We start from the raw sequence: 5369 nt of genomic DNA, 5'->3' as shown, positions 1-5369 counted from the left end.
GGCAATTCTGGACAATGCCCCCTCCCCGCCCCCCAAAACCGAGGCCCCCAGGGGTCCCCTGTCTGTCTGTCTGTCTGTCCTGGAGACCGCTGGCAGAATTGGGGCAGAGGCGAGAAGTAGCAAGAACCCCCTCTGTCTGTCTGTCTGTCTGTCTGTCTGTCTCTCTCTCTCTCGTTCTGTTAAAGAATTCTCTGCGAGGTCAGGTTTTGCACAAAATCTCCAACTCCTATCGGCCGAGCCTTCCTCCCCCTGGGAGGCCAGACCCCGGGGTTATCGTCGCATCGAGAGGAAATGTTGTGACCCACACGTGTCTGTCTCGAGCCCCACTTCTCCTTTTTATTAAAAAAAAAAAATATATATATATATATATATTTAAAAAAGTGTTTTATTTTATTTTTTAATATATTTTATTCATTTTTTACAGAGAGGAAGGGCGAGGGAGAGAGAGTCAGAAACATCCATGATGAGAGAGAAACATCCATCAGCTGCCTCCTGCACGCCCCCCACTGGGGATGTGCCCGCAACCAAGGTACGTGCCCTTGACTGGAATCGAACCCGGGACCCTTCAGTCCGCAGGCCGACGCTCTATCCACTGAGCCACACCGGTTAGGGCTAAATATATATTTTTATTGATGTCAGAGAGGAAGGGAGAGGGAGAGAGAGATAGAAACATCCATGAGGAGAGAGAATCATAGATCGGCTGCCTCCTGCACGCCTCCTACTGGGGATCGAGCCCACAACCTGGGCATGTGCCCTTCACCGGGAATCGAACCCGGGACCCTCCAGTCCGCAGGCAGATGCTCTATCCACCGAGCGAACCAGCCAGGACTTAGATACATTTTTATTTATCTTAGTGATTAATGCACACCAAACCTGAAAGAAACTGCGTTTTTATTATATTTGGTTATTTATTATTATTATTATTATTTTATAGTCCTCACTCGAGGATCAATTTCTTTCTTTTTTTCCTTTTTTTTTTTTATAACTTCCTTTCTTGTTGTTTCCAAATATCACTTTTTATAACGAAAAGAAAATGGGATTCCACCGAGTCTCCTATCTGCCCACGCCAGGATTTCTGTGAGGATCAGATGAGGGATGGGAAAACGCTTCACAGACATTTGGTGAAAGTGTAAAATGTGTGCACCTGGCTATAAAGCAGGCCGCGTTCCCGGGCCGGAGAAACCCCAAGGAGGCTAGTCGCTAGGGAGAGGAAGCCGGGCGTTGCTACGTGACGTCATTACCCGGTGTCCACAGCGACCATTTCCGATCTGGGCTAGGCTGGGGGCCGCATTTTGCACCGCGGGGTCTCGGCAGCAGCGATGGCTGCGATTGGGTGGGGTGTCGCTCCGGGGTGGTGGGGGGGCCCACGTCCCACATGGGGGAAGCCGACTGCTGATCTGTGGGCACCAGGTCCGAGGTGCCGTTTCTCTGTACATGCCCAGTGCGCGCCACGGCGGCTCCTGCGTGGGGCGTCTGCCCCCTGGTGGTCAGTGCGCGTCATAGCGACCGGTCAGACGGTCGGACACTTAGCATATTAGGCTTTTATATATAGAGAGAGACTAGAGGCCCGGTGCACGAAATTCGTGCACGGGGGAGGGGGGTGTCCCTCAGCCCGGCCTGCACCCTCTCCAATCCGGGACCGCTGGCTCCTAACCGTTCACCTGTCTGCCTGCCTGATCGCCCCCAGCTGCCCCCACCGCCGCCTTCTCATCCTCAACTGCCCCCCCTTTCTGGTCTGATAGCCCCCAACTACCCCTGTGCCAGCCTGCTCACCCCCAACTGCCCCCCCCTGCTGGCCTGATCACCCCCAACTGCCCCCCCCCTGCCGGCCTGATCACCCCCAACTGCCCCCCCTGCCGGCCTGATCACCCCCAACTGCCCTCCCCTTGCCAGTCTGATAGCCCCCAACTACCCCTGTGCAGGCCTGCTCACCCCCAACTGCCACCCCTGCTGGCCTGATCACCCCCAACTGCCCCCCCTGCCGGAATGCTCACCCCCAATTGCCACCCCTGCTGGCCTGATCACCCCCAATTGCCCTCCCCTTGCCAGTCTGATCACCCCCAACTACCCCCACCCGCTGGCCTGATCACCCCCAACTGGCCCCCCTGCCGGCCTGGTCGCCCCACGCAGCCAGCTGTTTGGTCATTTGTCTGGTTGTTTTGTTCGTGACAGCCCCTCGCTTTTTATATATTAGGGTTTTTATTGATCTCAGAGAGGAAGGGAGAGGGAGAGAGAGAAGAAACATCCATGAGGAGAGAGAATCATGGACCGGCTGCCTCCTGCACGCCCCCGACTGGGGATCGAGCCCGCAACCCGGGCATGTGCCCTTGACCGGGAATCGAACCCGGGACCCTTCAGTCCGCAGGTTGATGCTGTATCCACTGAACCACACTGGCCAGGGCTCAAAAATTTTTTTCAATATGTTTTTATTGATTTCAGAGAAGGAAGGGAGAGAGAGAGAGAGAGAGAGACCCGGTGCATGAATCCGTGCATGGGTGGGGTCCGGCCAGCCTGGCCAGGGGGAGGGGACGTGGGCGGTTGGCCGGCCTGCCTGCTGGTCGAACTCCTGGTCGAGGGGACCATTCGCATATTAGCCTTTTATTCTATAGGCTTATCAAAGCCTCTAAAATAATAAATAAATAAAGAAACAAATAAATACATAAGTAAATAAAATAAACAAAAACAAATTAAATAACTAAAAAATTAAATAAATAAAAAACAGAAAATAAAAATAAAAAACAAATACAAATTAATTCAACAAAAAATAAAGACCCTAGAAATAAAAATAATTTAATAAACGTATAAAAATAAAATAATTTAAAAATGAGCAATAAACAATGATAAAAATAAAATAGTAAAGCGAGTAGAAAATAAAATAAATACATAAATAGAAACAATCAATAACTACATAAAAATGAACACCTAAGCAATAAATAAATAAAGTTAAATGAACCAAAATAAAATAAATATAAACCATAAATAAATAAAAATAAACAATAATAAATAAATAAATGTTAAAGCAAATTAAATGAATAAAAAATAAAAAATAAATAAAACAATAAATAACTAAATAAAAACAAACATATAAACAATAATAAATAAACTAATAAAATAAATAAAGTTAATTAAATGAACAAAAGTAAAATAAATATAAACAACAAATAACTACATGAAAATAAACACATAAACAGTAGCAAATAAATAAATAAATACATCAATAAAATAATTAAAGTAAATGAAATGAACAAAAAATAAAATAAAATAAAATAAAAAGATGTTGAAAAGCCTCCTCCCGCTTTGAACCCACCCCGGCCCCTCCCGTCCCAGCTGAAATCCCACATCAGGACCAACGTTGGTCGCAATTCCTCGGGGCTCTGGGAAGCTCCCCCTCCCCCTCCTCCCTGCTGCACCCCCAATCCCAGACTCTGTGGGGCGCCCCGCCCCCGAGTCCCCCCCAAAACCGCGGAAGCCAGAGCCGTCCTCAGCCCCTTTTCACAGATCTCCCCAGGGAGGCACAGAGAGGGTGAGCCAGCGGCCTGAGGTCACACAGCAGTGGCCGGCAGACACCCCCTCTTTCCCCCGAGCTGTGCACCCCGAGCTCAGCAAACGAAAGCATCGCTTTGGGGGTGCAAGGCCAGGCAGGGAGCACCCGGGACTCAGACCCTGGGCGCTGCTGTGTGACCTCAGGACACTGGCTCACCCTCTCTGTTCTCTGCCTCCCCCCAACTCTGTCCCTGGGGGTCCCCCTGAGGTCAGGGCACGGACCGCTATTCTGGATGCAAGTTTAGGGGTGCAGGGGGAGGGGATGGGGGGACACGCGGGTTCCGCCTGGATGTGGGGACCCATCGCAAGACCAAGACCTTCCCCGGCTCATCCGGTGGCGCCAGGCCCAGCTCAGCAAGTTCCCAGAGGGCTTTGCGTCTGCAGCCAGGGACCCGGGGGAGAGCAGGGGGCTTTTTCTTGTGTGTTTTATTATTTTTAAAAATTTTTAATTTTTTTTGGTAAAACCTCACCAGAGGATATTTTATTATTTTATTTTAATTATTTTATTTTATTTTAATTTTATTTTTTAATCTTCACCTGAGGATATATTTGTGTGTTTTTTTTAAGTTGATTTTATTATTATTTTTAATGCTTATCCGAGGGTATCCTTGTATTTTTTTTTAAAATTTTATTTTTTTGTGAATCCTCAATCAAGAATATATTTTTAAAAATTAATTTTATTTTTTGTTAATGCTCACCTGAGGATTTTTTTAATTCTTTTCTTTTCTATTTTATTATTACTTTTTAAAAAATATATATATTTTTTATTGATTTTTTACAGAGAGGAAGGGAGAGGGACGGAGAGTTAGAAACATCGATGAGAGAGAAACATCCATCAGCTGCCTCCTGCACGCCCCCCACTGTGGATGTGCCCGCAACCAAGGTACATGCCCTTGACTGGAATCGAACCCGGGACCCTTCAGTCCGCAGGCCGACGCTCTATCCATGGAGCCACACCAGTTAGGGCTCTTTTTTTTTTTTTTAATTCACTTTATTTTTTTGTTAATCCTCACTTGAGGTATCTTTGTAGTTTTTTTTTAAATTAATTTTATTATTTTTAATGCTTATCCAAGGGTATTCTTTTAAAATTTATTTTACTTTTTGTGAATCCTCGATCGAGGATATATATTTTAAAAATTAATTTTATTTTTTGTTAATGCTCACCTGAGGGTATTTATTTATTTTATTTATTTTTATTTTTTATTTTTTGTTTTTTGTTAAACCTCACCCAAGAATATTTTTTTAATTTATTTTATTTTTTGTTAATCCTCACCCCAGGATAAAATAAAATAAAAAACACACAATAAAATAAAAAGAAATAAATTAAAAAAATAAGTAATAAAGGAAATAAATAATGAATGAATAAAATAATAAAATTTTAGTGAATTTTTAATGATTTTAAAATATTTTATGATTTTTTTTTAGAGAGTGGAAGGGAGGGAGGTGGGGGAGAGAGAGAGAGAGAAACATGGATGTGAGAGAGACATGCATTAGCTCACCGGGGTCCAGGGATCAAATCCGTGACCTCCTGGCTCCTAGGTCGATGCTCAACCACTCCCAGCAGGGAGCCTCTTATATCGACACCAGGCCCCGCCCCTGGCCTCTGATTGGTCCATCCTCATGCAAATGAGGGCTCCAAATCCTCACCGCTGGATTGGCCCGAAAAGGCACTGTCCTAATTAGACAGACCAGGGCCACTCTGATTGGTCGGTTATAATGCTGATCAGTGAAGGGGGTGGGGGAAATAGAGTTGCTCAGCTCTGATTGGACGGGGAAAGCCTCACGCATGCCTATTGGTTGAAACACAATCCCAGGAGGTCCTTGAT

The sequence above is a fragment of the Cnephaeus nilssonii genome, assembly GCF_951640355.1.
Source record: "Cnephaeus nilssonii genome assembly, chromosome: Y".
In the NCBI taxonomy this organism is placed as follows: domain Eukaryota; kingdom Metazoa; phylum Chordata; class Mammalia; order Chiroptera; family Vespertilionidae; genus Cnephaeus; species Cnephaeus nilssonii.
Note: the sequence above shows the minus strand (reverse complement) of the source record.